We start from the raw sequence: 12,930 nt of genomic DNA on the forward strand, positions 1-12,930 counted from the left end.
CTGGTTGGAGAGAGACTGTTTCCCCCAGTGTGGGAAACACTCTGCCATGCAGGTGAAATCCCACACTTCCTCTTTTGACAGCTGATTCAGCTCATTAACTGACCTCAACAAGCAAGGTAAGTACTCTCAAGTGGAACCCCGCTGGCTTTAATTGCCTGCGGGATTCCCACCAGCAGGGGCCACGCACGCAGCCCCGCACGTCATCGGGGAACCCGGAAGTGGTCGGGATCGCAGTGCGATCCGGTCACGTGACCGCATATCGGGATTTTCGGGGGCCCCCCGCTGGAAACCCGCAGGAAACCCGACCCTAAAATCGAGCCCATGATGTAGATATGATTAAAGTTTTTCAAGTTTTCAATGAATTTTCATCTGCAACGAGCATCAGGGCTCAAGTCTTGATCTCACTCCCTACCCCGTTCCTATTCTGCTTTCTTTCCTGACTTCCTGAAGGAGTGAGTGGAATCTCCCATATCCGTGAAGGTTGAGTATTACAGCTCTCCACAGATGGAAACATTGTGCATCAGTGACTCTCACCAGCATTCTTGGCCTTTTATTTTATTTGATTCCAGATACTTAAGATAAATTTGATTTCTTAAAATATGGCTTTAGCCAGATGTGTGTCTGGGTGGCTTTGTGGAAAGTTCTGTTGTCACATTGCAATTATGCTTCATCTGACTCACAACTTGTGAAATGTCTTTGATGTATTGGGCTCTGTTACTTGCATCCCTCTTGGATGAGACAGAAGAATAATGTAACTTTCTTTTCTTTTCAATTGGATACTGGGAATTAGTCCAACTGAGAAGGTATGAATATCATTGAGTTAAGATTTGTTTCTTGGACCATTGGTTCATGGTTCACTTTGATGCAAGTTTGTTAAGGACAGCCTACAAGGTATCTGCTTTTACTTCAAAGAAATGACTGCCCTATAATCCAAGGACCATCTTATGGTCCCCAGTTCTCTATTTCACTTTGCCACTGACATCTGACAGGATGCTAATAGAAATTTTTGAAAAATTATTCCCAGGTATCACATCTTCCAAGATTTTATTTTCAGGAATTTGCTGAGAGACTATAAAAAAACATTTTTCTGAAAAAGGGAATGATAACCCCCTAGTGGGCTGATTCTAATCCTGTTGTTTTCTTTAAAGATTGTGCTGTACGGTATCTTGTATCTTTTTGCTTCTGTATATTTCACCTGCAAGTAGTTTTAAGTCAGTGAACATTAACCTAATGACACGTTACTTTTAATCTTCAAAGATGATGGGAGAATGTAGTGGGCCTCCCATTTATTCTCCAGTACACATCTCATAGTGATTAGGGATTCCTTATTAAACCAGGGCATGCTATTCCACGCACAGAGGTGAATAAGGACACGGGTTTCCGTTCAGAGGGGACTCCGTCTGCTGATAGAAATTGCTGTGTAGCTATGAACACAAGAATAACTGTTGAGAAGAATCAACAACATCTTTCTGGAATACCCAAGAAATGTTTTTTGCCCGGAAATATTTTGATCAGCCCTCCTGCATAAGAGTACCAGGATCTGTTAGAGATAATTGGGTCAGTGTATCCAAATAATATCTATTTCATTAAACCCAATGAATTTTGGAACCGTTGATGATGACAGGCTGCAATTCTGGTATAACGCGTGCAGTTGCTTTCCATGTTTGGCGCAGGGAGAGGCCTCCAGGTCAACTCACCACATTAACATACAGCACCCCTTCAGCCGTTTGCATCGCGTACACGAGGAAGGGGTGCTGAGCAGTGAGCTAAGGATGCTCGCTAACTTTGTTTTTGTATTATACATATACATGAGCATAGTTGGCAGCATTTATTATATAAAGTATTTCCCCTTTTCCTCCTCAAATCATTTGCTTGATTAAAACATAAAATTTCCTGATTACAAACATTCTGATGGTTTTGATTCCAGAAAGGATCCTATTGATCCGAAATCAGGATAAAATAAAACCTGACAATCAAAGCCTACTTATAAATAATTGGGGCAGGATACGCAAATAATGGGAGCAGGAAATGATGTGGGTAGGAGGGTTATTCTAATAGGTCACAATGCACTTTGTTTCTAATAAGAGGAAGATGTGATTTATCAGGGATGCCTTCTCTCTGGTGTGTGAGCGTCTGTTGTCCCCTCGGTGCTGTCAGGCAGACATTAATTGCAACGTCTGATTCTGGTATCAGCAGATGTCACGTCTGTCGCAGCCAAGCGAAGTACTCTCCAGATTTATGCAGCTGGATAAATTTCACTTGCTTCCACAGTTCGTTTGCAGGGTAAAGCCGATTGTTCTCCTCATGTACAGGGAAAAACACGGATTCCGACTTGGATACCATACCGAGCAGTAACATCTGGAACAGCAGCTGTATTGCTGAACAAGATAATTAGGGCTGGTTGATTTCAGCAACATAATTAAAACTCTCCTCCCAGTTATCCGCTCAGTAACATTTTAAAAGGTCGCTAATTATTGTAAATAATTCACACCTTCACACTTTGCTTTTACAACACAAAAGACCGGGGGTATGGTTTGCAGTCCCAGGGTTATTTATGTGGTACGTACCAAAATTACAACAATGATACCGGGGCCAGCTTGTATGCTACCTTCTCCAAAGGAGGCCACTCGACCTTTGTCTAACAGGACTGTAAGCCGCAGGCTGACTGGCTCTGTTCACAGGGCTGATCACCGACACGTTTCTTACCCAGCTTTGAGCTTCTTATTAACGCAGTACCATCATTAAGGGCTCCTGGTTTGAAAATTACAGCAATTCAGATAATTTCACAAAACACGTTATGGGAAAGAATATTCACCCTAATCACGTTTCAAAGAAGGGACCGAGTTGTCATGTGAATAAAATGGCCCATTACCAAACATGGTGCATTAAACGAAAAGGAAAGGACTTGCATTTATATATCACCTTTCACAACCTGATAGATAGGGCATGATACACGACAGGCAGTGTGTGACATACGGCAGACAATGTGTGATACACGACAGGCAGTGTATGACATACGGCAGACAATGTGTGATATGTGACAGGCAGTGTGCGATTCATGACAGGCAGTTTGTGATACATGACAAGCAGTTTGAGGTATGTGATAGGCTATCCTAGTACATGATAAGCAGTGGGTTGCTTGGAATACTTGGTAAGTAGCAGATCCCTATGAAAGCTATTGCATTGCCAATTAAATTGGTAAAGTTAATATCTGTAACTTTTAAATCAACCTCTGTCAGAAACTAGGACATAAATAGATCCCAAAACAACCCAGGTGCAAAGAAAGTCCTGCACCGCGTGGGATGTTCATCCCTTCCACCTGATTCAAATCAGGAGCTTGTTTCAAAGAGCACTTCAAGAAGCAACAATATTTATTCACTTCATTCTTTGACCTAATGTTGCGGTGAGTAAAATAGTTTTGTTTAGACAGCACAAGCTGGTGGTGTAAGAGGTTGAATGGAGTGAAAGCTTCACACTGTGTCAATAAGCAGTGTACAGAGTTGTACTAAAACAGAAGCCTCAAGTGAGAAGGAAACTACACGTGGAAACAATTGTAACACATCAAGAAGATGCATGTTGCACCTCATGGAAATATCTCCGGAGTCATACATTTACACGAGACAGACTCTGGAGTGCATCCTGTACCAGCTCTGGGGAACATTCCATCTTACATCCTGTTACAATGTATTGTTGGGAAAGGCTAATGGAGTGGATTTTATTTATGTTCCTTGGCATAGATGAAACCATTCAGCCTTGAATGGGTGGTAGCACCCTTGCCTCTGAGTCTGAAGGTCATGGGTTCAAGCCCTCACCCCTCCAGTGATTTGAACGCATAATCTAGGCTGACACTCCAGTGCAGTACTGAGGGAGTGCTGTACTGTTGGAGGTGGCATCTTTCAGATGAAGTGTTAAACCGAGGCGTGATCTGCCCTCTCAAGTGGCCTTCAAAGATCACATGACATTTCAAAGAAGAGCAGGCCAACATTTCTCCCTCAATCAAAACAGATTATTTGGTAATTTATCTCATTGTTATTTGTGGGACCTAGCTGTGCTCAAATTCACCGGTGTGTTTTCCTAAAGCGGAAGCAACATGCTACAGACAGAGCTAAGTGATTCCACAACCAACGGATCAGATCAAAGCTCTGCAGTCCTGCCACATCCAGTCATGAATGGTGGTCGACAATTAAGCAAGTACAGCTACAACACTGGCGTCTCCCGACAATGTGGAAAATTGCCCAGGTATGTCCTGTCCACAAAAAGCAGGACAAATCCAATCCGGCCAATTACCGCCCCATCAGTCTACTCTCAATCATCAGCAAAGTGATGGAAGGTGTCGTCGACAGTGCTATCAAGCGGCACTTACTCACCAATAACCTGCTCACCAATGCTCAGTTTGGGTTCCACCAGGACCACTCAGCTCCAGACCTCATTACAGCCTTGGTCCAAACATGGACAAAAGAGCTGAATTCCCGAGGTGAGGTGAGAGTGACTGCCTTTGACATCAAGGCAGCATTTGACCGAGTGTGGCACCAAGGAGCCCTGGTAAAATTGAAGTCAATGGGAATCAGGGGGAAAACTCTCCAGCGGCTGGAGTCATACCTAGCACAAAGGAAGATGGTAGTGGTTGTTGGTGGCCAATCATCTCATCCCCAGGACATTGCTGCAGGAGTTCCTCAGGGCAGTGTCCTAGGCCCAACCATCTTCAGCTGTTTCATCAATGACCTTCCCTCCATCATAAGGTCAGAAATGGGAATGTTCGCTGATGATTGCACAGTGTTCAGTTCCATTCGCAACCTTTCAGATAATGAAGCAGTCCGAGCCTGCATGCAACAAGACCTGGACAACATCCAGGCTTGGGCACATAAGTGGCAAGTAACATTCGCGCCAGACAAGTACCAGGCAATGACCATCTCCAACAAGAGAGCGTCTAACCACCTCGCCTTGACATTCAATGGCATTACCATCACTGAATCCCCCACCATCAACATCCTGGGGGTCACCATTGACCAGAAACTTAACTGGACCAGCCATATAAATACTGTGGCTACAAGAGCAGGTCAGAGGCTGGGTATTCTGCGGCGAGTGACTCATCTCCTGACTCCCCAAAGCCTTTCCACCATCTACAAAACACAAGTCAGGAGTGTGATGGAATACTCTCCACTTGCCTGGATGAGTGCAGCTCCAACAACACTCAAGAAGCTCGACACCATCCAGGACAAAGCAGCCCGCTTGATTGGCACCCCATCCACAACCCTAAACATTCACTCCCTTCACCACTGGCGCACAGTGGCTGCAGTGTGTACCATCCACAGGATGCACTGCAGCAACTCGCCAAGGCTTCTTCAACAGCACCTCCCAAACCCGCGACCTCTACCACCTAGAAGGACAAGAGCAGCAGGTACATGGGAACAACACCACCTGCACTTTCCTCTCCAAGTCACTCACCATCCTGACTTGGAAATATATCGCCGTTCCTTCATCGTCGCTGGGTCAAAATCCTGGAACTCCCTTCCTAACAGCACTTTGGGAGAACCTTCACCACACAGACTGCAGCGGTTCAAGAAGGCGGCTCACCACCACCTTCTCAAGGGCAATTAGGGATGGGCAATAAATGCCGGCCTCGCCAGTGACGCCCACATCCCATGAACGAATAAAAAAAAACACTACAACAGTGACTACACTTCAAAATATTTAATTGACTGTGAAGTGCTTTGCGACATCCTGAGGGTGTTTAAAGTCACGATATAAAATTCTTTATCTTCTTGAATTAGCCAGGTGCCCATGGGGTTTATGATGACAAGAACACATCACGCTATTGCAATCGATGGAAGGAGCTGTGGAAGGAGCAACAATTCAAGGTGTGAGTACAAGCATAAGGAGGGGCAAAGCAGTCTTCCCTCCTGCAGAATGGGCAACCATGGGAAACTTCCAAGGTACTGACATATTGGATGCAAACAGTGAGAGTCGATAGCAGGATGTTCCACCCTGGCAAATCTGGTGACATCTTTTCATTTTTTATGGCACTGCAATCAGGCCCTTGGACAAATACTGCTGGCATTTACATGATTGCCGACCTCTTTCCGAGTCTCTTCCCCAATTTGTCATGGGATTCGGCGTCTCTCCGTAGGAAAAAGAATATCCCTCCTCTCCCGAACTTGCTCCAGTAATAATATGACAGTCCCATCAGAGAACCAGGGCACCCTGTCGCTCCCTTGACTGCTGGTAGACACGGTAGGCAAGTTCCTGACAATGATTCTTCTTTGGCCTCAAAAAAGGCAGACTGCCCCTTTAAGCTGCTGCAGGCTTTTAAGACCTGCAGCAGCTCACAATTTCCCATCTCCCAATGTCCGAGCTACAAACCCAGGTGTTACTCACGCTAGCAGTTGGCCAACATATGCTAAATGAAGCTGAACTGGAAATTTGGCTATGTTCAGCGCTAGTTGTCTCGACGGGTGCCATTCCTACCATGCCGGCCTCCCATCGGTTTTTTTTCATTAAAATATACTTTATTCATAAAATTTGCAGCAATGCATACAATACAGTTGTCATATCACATTTCAAACATACACAATACAGATTATACAATTTGCAGGTTACATCAGGTACAGTTCAATGAACTCATTGTACATAATTACAGTTCATGACACTCTAGGGTGCTTCATTGCATAACACTCAATACAGATTATTGATTACAGATTCATTACAGGTACATTACATCAATTTGAATTTTACATTCTGCCCGGGGGAAGTTTTTCCCTGATTGCAGCCCCTCGGTATACAATGGCGGGAAGGCTCTAAATGGTTGCCACCAGTTATAAGCTCGCATTGTTTCCAGGAGAGGCGCCGTGCTATCTTCTATTGCTGTGTTTCCACAGAGATCTACAGCACAGCCTCCCTTATTCGTGGCTGTCACTTCCCATTCTTTAGTTTTCAGGAGGAATTGAAAGCTCGACCCCCTGGTTACAGGTTATACACCGTGACTACATTAAAATGGAGGCAATGACTCAAGGAGGCAGAATATTAAGCAACAGTCAAACTAATTATGCATTCATCTGAAAAACAACAAAAAGTTTATTTTACATAGACACCGAGAGCTCCAATGACTCTTCGGTACACAGGCTCCCTCTATTGATTACACTGGACACAGCAACACTGACCAGGATGGTGTCTCTGTTTTGTTAAGGAGTACAATTTACCAATAGTTGCTGTGAGACACTGATAGATAAAGAGGAGCATAGACGGAGGATTACGATAAGTAGAAGCATAGGTAGAAAGGAAGGAAGATTAGGACAATGCTGAGATAGAAAGGAATGGAGACAGGGAGAGAGAGAGATAGACATACAGAAGAAAATAAAACGTAAAATAAAATAATTAAGAAACGGAAATGAGAGCAACTTCAAGAAATTGCAAGAACAAGAGGAGCTGAATAAGGACAGCTTGGTGGATGGCATTGCCCTATTGCATGATTTGAGTTAGTACAAAGTCAATAATAACATGGGTACCGCAGTACAATATTACCAGCAGGCAGGTTACTGCTTAATGCGGGAGTCTGCTTTGGTCTGCCTCCTAGAAGAACATTAATAGTAGCCTAGAAACATCATTCGCCGGGCTATCTCAGCTGAGGTTGGTTTATGGTGTAAGGAGGTTCCGAGAGAGAAAAGGATATCAAAAGTAGATGACCCCACCTCACCCCCTCCCCCCCCCAAAAAATCCAGACACAATCTTTGGACACTGGAGAACCATGCCAAAATAATGCTTTGCCAAACCAAGGAGAGCTGTGCTAAATGAAAAGTACATAGTAGGCGACAACAGCACAGAAAATATTCCACTAACTCAGATTGTTTGTGGTTAAGCAGTCTGATTCATTGGGGGTCACTGCTATATTTTCAGCATCCTGTTTGCTCCAGTCTGAATGCCCTCTAGCTGATACAGCCACTCTCCTCTACTTGATAACATTACGGCGCACATCTTCTTCATTTCTCGTGGATCACCTTTGGCATTGCTCAAGGATAACATTTTCTTTTAAATTGACTACATAATTAAACAGTTGAACATTATTACCACTTCAAATCAAAAACTTAACGGATGGAAAGTTATGGGCTGGGAGCGTGCGATTTCACGATGTGTGCTGCTGGTGTGTGCCGGCAATCAGAAGCAGAGTTTATTCCACACCCCCTTCCCCCTGATGTTCTCCTCACCTACTACACTTGATAATAAAACTGTGCCCCGCACAAGCTACAGATAAATAGAATAAAAATCTGTGCGTGTATCATACTGTAATAGATAAATATAGATAGATGCATTGCTCACACATCACAGTTCCATAAATAATATTGCTCCTGTCGACTTCTGGTATTTGTTAGAAAAAAGAACTTGTATTTATTTAGCGACTTTCACAACCTCAGAATGTTCCAAAGAGCTTTACAGCCAGTGAAGTATTTTTGAAGCGTAGTTACTGTTGTAATGTAGGAAACACAGTAGCCAGTTTGCACACAGCAAGCTCCCACAAACAGCAATGTGATAATGATCAGATAATCTGTTTTAGGCGTTGGTTGAGGGATAAATGTTGGCCAAGGCACAAGGGAGAACTCCCCTGCTCTTTTTTAAATGGTGCCATGGGATCTTTTATGTCCTGGGAAGTCCACCTCAGTTTAACGTCTCATCCAAAAGACAGAATCTCCGACAGTGCATCACTCCCTCAGTACCGCACTGGAGCGTCAGCCTAGATTATGTGCTCAAGTCTCTGGAGTGAGACTTGAACCCACAACCTTATGACTCAAAGGCAAGAGTGCTACCACTAAGCCACAGCTAACACCCAACAATATTATAATAGTTAAGTTTGGGAAACATACCGCAAATGGTAATACAGGGGTGAAGCCACAATTCCACCAGGGCACAATTCATGCAGGAAGAGCTACTCTGGATACAGTCCCAATGACCGCCCTGCTGGAAGCACCAGATCATGGAATCCTCCTTCTGTATCTACTTCTGCTCAGTGCTTATTTTTACCTCTGTGATGTGGCTTGAGACCTTTACAACTTTAAAGGTGCTATATACGCGCATGTTTTTTTTTGTCATCACACTTCAAAGTGTTTAACATAAAAAGAGAGAAAGTAAGGCAGTCATTTAATACTGGTTTCTTCCAACATCAAGCCAGAAATTTACCAGCACCTGCCAATCTACAAATTTCCTTCACCAATGGCCATTAACCTCTAATTGACTTCATGACCTGCCTATTCACAGTAATTCATAGAATCAATCAGCACATAATGAGGCCATTCAGCCCATTGTGCCCGTGCAGCTCTTTGAAAGAGCTATCCAATTAGTTCACTCCTTTGCTCTTCCCCATAGCCCTGCATTTTTTTTCATTTTCAAGTATATATCCAATTCCCTTTTAAAACTGACTATTGAATCTGCTTCAACCACCCTTTCAGGCAGTGCCTTCCAGATTGTAACAACTTGCTGCCTAAATAAATTTCTCCTCATTTCCCGCTGTTTCTTTTACCAATTATTTAAAGTAATTAATCATGTGACCTTAAAGGTACAGGCTGGGATAAACAGACCTAAGTATTACTGTAGAAGCAGAATAATACATTGTACATTACATGGTATAACACTCCTTATATGCTTGTAGTTATAAAATAGTGCATTATCTGACTTGCTCATGAACAATATCAGAGGTGATCAAATAGAATATATGTAATGTATAAAAATTGGAAATATATGTAATTGTATAAATATATGTAAATTTAAATATATCCAAGTGTATATAATTGTAATTTAAATGATTTTTAAATGAACTTTAAATGTTATATAAAAACCTATAAATATTGCAATATTTATTGTAAATATATCTTTCAAACTGAAGTTAGAATTTCGTCAACAGCTCTCATCTGCTTCATAACTCACAGGAACACTATACTTTACTGGTTGACCGAGGTCGCATTTGGTTTTTATGGAAATAGTGCAGCAAAATCCTTGCTGGCTCTGGCTATGTGCGTTCATCAAGCCTGAGCTGCAATCGTCTCCTGCTAACCCTGTCCGTGAGGATAGGCTCTGAGAGTTGGTCCGTCTGCTATTAGACCTTAGGGCCTTCCTGCTGCCCAGGCTAAGGGAGAGGGTTCCGATCTCACGTGTATGTGTGTTTCAGACAGTGGATGCTTAGCAGGCCTTGACTGCCTGTGTTCTCTCTTTGCTTGATGTAGGTGAGGAGAAAATAGAGGGAGTTATAAAGGAATATGGAAAGAATAACATCTCTTTCCCTCTCCCTCAAATAGGATCAGTCCCTCTTTCTTTCTCTCGGGGGGCGGGTGCAGAACAGATATAAAGCCAGAGGATTCGGCCAAGTCCACCTTCATAACACCAGAACCCAATCACTCTACCTGGTCCACTACCTTTACTGGAGAAAGAAAAATCTGCAAACCCGCCCACTGCAGGTCACGTGATCGACTATCCGGGGGTGGGGGAGATGGAGGCACCTAACATACGATTTCCATAGACCAATCAAATTGGCAGAAGGTAACTCAGACTGAAGAAGTAAATACTATAGGTAAACAATAGACGAGTATCAAAGACAGAGCATTACTTGACAGCATCCCGTTAATTGGGCTCAGCTGCAGACTGTGGCATGCTTCCAGACCCCAGATTGTGCCCTGAAATCGATGTATTTTCAGAGGCTCTTGGGGGTCACTTTAATGGCTTCAGTCACAGGCTTTAAATCATTTCTAAATAAATAGTAAGCTTGTAAAAGCTCTGTCTGGTTCTACACTGTCGCTGAAACGACAGAAAATACTGAATTAAAAGCTAGCAGTGTGTTGACTATTGTGCTGAGAATTCCAAACTGGGCAAACGTAGAGCATTTTCCATTTAAATTAGAATTCTGTAGAACGGGAGTGACTAGATCCAATTCAAATATAGATAAGCGGGAGTAAATGAAGAGTGGTTTGGTTCATTGAGACTTTAAACAGTGGGTGTGAATGAAGAGGTTTAGGATGCTTCAATTCTACATAATGGTGGGAAATGGCAAGTGGTTTGGTCCATTAAGATTTCATACAATGAGCATGATTGTACGAAGACAGCTCAAGTAAAGAGGCTTTGGGGCAGGTTTTCTGCTCTCTCGGACTGAGGAATAGGGATGAGTAGGCAAAGAAACATAAAGTGGAAATTGGTTTGTGGACGTAGAATAAGGGAAACGGTTGGTAAAAATCGAGAACGCGTGAACACTCAGAGAATAAAAGAAAGTGAGGGAAAGAGAAACAGAGCAAAGAGAAAACAAGTGGGGGAAGATGAAGGAATGAGACGAGAAAAGGAAATTAACAAGGATAAAATAAAAGGAAATAACACTGAAGAGAAAGAGTAGTAGGAGATTGAAACTCAATGAAAACAAGAATAACTTTTAAAAATGTAGAAATAAGTACTGCTAGAAATCAGAGAAAAACGAGAAAATAGCAAGGTCATGGCTGCAGGTTTAGCAAGAAATCTAAAAGAAAGTGGAGAAAAGAGAAACGAGTAACCGAGAAGTGCTGTGCAGCAGCTGATTAGTATTCAACTCACAGCTCTGCTCCTGAGAGGAGCTCAGTACAGTGAGAAGCAGTCACTGAGCCTGAGACCAGCGCTAGAATCCGGAACTGGCAGGGGACAGTAATGTGAGCAAGCACGGAGGAAGGAGGCTTAGTCCAGCGCCGCTGAACACACACACACACTGGCTGTAGACCCACAAAGAGTTATTTATCTTCCTGGAATCTTTCAGGTTACTGAGCTCAATCCAACGTTTCCCTTGATTGTTAAGGGTATGGGGTGAAAGTCCACGAACATGCATCTGTGCATCAATTGAAGAAAGCTGAATTAGTGAGAGTGCAGCAGGATCTACAAGTGATTCGTTAAAACACCTCAAGCGCTTTAATACTATTTTCCTGACATTGCAGCTCTCTTCGGCTCCTAAAGGAAAACCCCAGCCTTTGGGAGTTCGCAGCAATCCTGCTGGCTTGTCTTTCACCAGAACAGATGCCTCGATGTTCCTGTCCTACTCAAGTTTCCTACCGATGGCTTGCGGCTAGTGTTCAGGTAAGGAAGAGGTGCTTGTAGTCGTCTATTGTACTTGTTTTTTTTTTACAGACGAGGTGTGCCTTAACCTTGTCACTTACGTGATGCGAGGAGAATCCTCTTAATTCTTTCTTCAGCTTACTGCGGTTTAGCAGCGGATCTCAGTCCGATACTAAATTCTGCTTATTGTGAAGTTATCTATGAATGGCGTTTTGATCTGTTGTGGGGTTTTTTAATATAGATTTTATTGCATTGTCAGTTGCGTGCATGTTTCGTTCGTAGCGTAACACACACTCACAGGTGTGACAGTTTATTGATTAAACTAGACCTGAGAGAGCAGTGTAAAGAGAAATCGAGGCCAACACAGTTCAGATCTGTTCGAAGACCTTAATTGATGTGAAGCCCAGGAAGGTGAAGGAGAAAATTTTGCATTGAAATATGCGTGAGTAAAAGTAAAATTAGATCTGTTCCACATTCGGTCTGTAAGATCTGGTTCACACTATCAGTCAGTGTCAATTCTTTCACTGACTAGAAACTGGAAAATCTTCAGCCCTCCCACCTGAAAATCGGTTCTTTTTATTTACACCCATTGTGTGTTTAGTGATAATGAGAGTTCTTAGGCAAACGCGTTGCAGCCTCATCACGTATTTCATTGATTACATTGTGAATTACAGTCATCATGTCCAACATCGTTTCTGAGGGGCTGAATGCGTGTCCCCCCCCCCCCCCGAAGTAATTGTAATAAATCATTTTATCAAGTTATTCTCGTCATATGTTAATAGAATTGTGCATTTTGTAAACAGATGGGAGAAAAACAAAAAGGCTGTGGAAAAAGTTAATTGTCGTTATTCATAGGGTAATAGTTTTAAAATTTTCATTAACTTTCCT

At 43.0% G+C, this 12,930-nt stretch overlaps 1 protein-coding gene across 1 annotated transcript in view; it reads left to right on the plus strand.

Annotated features, from left to right (window-relative positions):
- The first annotated feature begins 11,911 nt into the window (after positions 1 to 11,911).
- Positions 11,912 to 12,930, plus strand: part of syndig1l (synapse differentiation inducing 1-like) — a 126,024-nt gene continuing 125,005 nt past the window's right edge. The window contains exon 1 of the mRNA XM_067991056.1: positions 11,912 to 12,063. The gene's annotated coding sequence lies outside the window, so the exon portion shown is untranslated. The remainder of the gene's footprint in view (positions 12,064 to 12,930) is intronic.

The sequence above is a fragment of the Heptranchias perlo genome, chromosome 10 (assembly GCF_035084215.1).
Source record: "Heptranchias perlo isolate sHepPer1 chromosome 10, sHepPer1.hap1, whole genome shotgun sequence".
Classification (NCBI taxonomy): domain Eukaryota; kingdom Metazoa; phylum Chordata; class Chondrichthyes; order Hexanchiformes; family Hexanchidae; genus Heptranchias; species Heptranchias perlo.